This window comes from Hoplias malabaricus, chromosome 6 (genome assembly GCF_029633855.1).
Source record: "Hoplias malabaricus isolate fHopMal1 chromosome 6, fHopMal1.hap1, whole genome shotgun sequence".
Classification (NCBI taxonomy): domain Eukaryota; kingdom Metazoa; phylum Chordata; class Actinopteri; order Characiformes; family Erythrinidae; genus Hoplias; species Hoplias malabaricus.
The window spans coordinates 43,764,990-43,765,506 of record NC_089805.1 but is presented as its reverse complement, the minus strand read 5'-3'; positions in this window follow the sequence as shown (position 1 = coordinate 43,765,506).

Sequence of the window (517 nt, the reverse complement as noted above, 5' to 3'; positions counted from 1 at the left end):
AACGGCGCGGTAAAACACCGTTATGACTGACTGTTATGACAGTATCTAGCTAAATAACCAACATTATTCATGACAATAACCTAGCAATAAGCTAAACTCAAATGTAGAGGTACCGTTATTCTTGTAAATGTGATCGAAGTCGAACTCGAATTCATCCGACACTAGAAACCTCCGTAATGCAGCTACGTAGCCGAGTATAATCTGAGCCACCGAGTTTAGCGAGTCAAGCTAACGTTAACTAACACCAACTAAAACAGGCGAAGTGAGTGTCCTTACCCTGTTTACCTCCATGTTACAGAGGCTCTTGAACACCTTTCGTTGGGGTCCTTACATGCCCATATTGTTGGAAAAGCGCCAGTGAAATGAGCTACAGATAACGGAGTGAGCGGATGGTCCTTTCCAAAGTGCCCGTTTAAAGTTGACAGATTTAGTCCATTTTCTGGATATTTTGGGATCTTTGGGCCATTTGTGCACAGATGTCCCACTGTACATTGAATGATTGCAGCCAAAAACAACA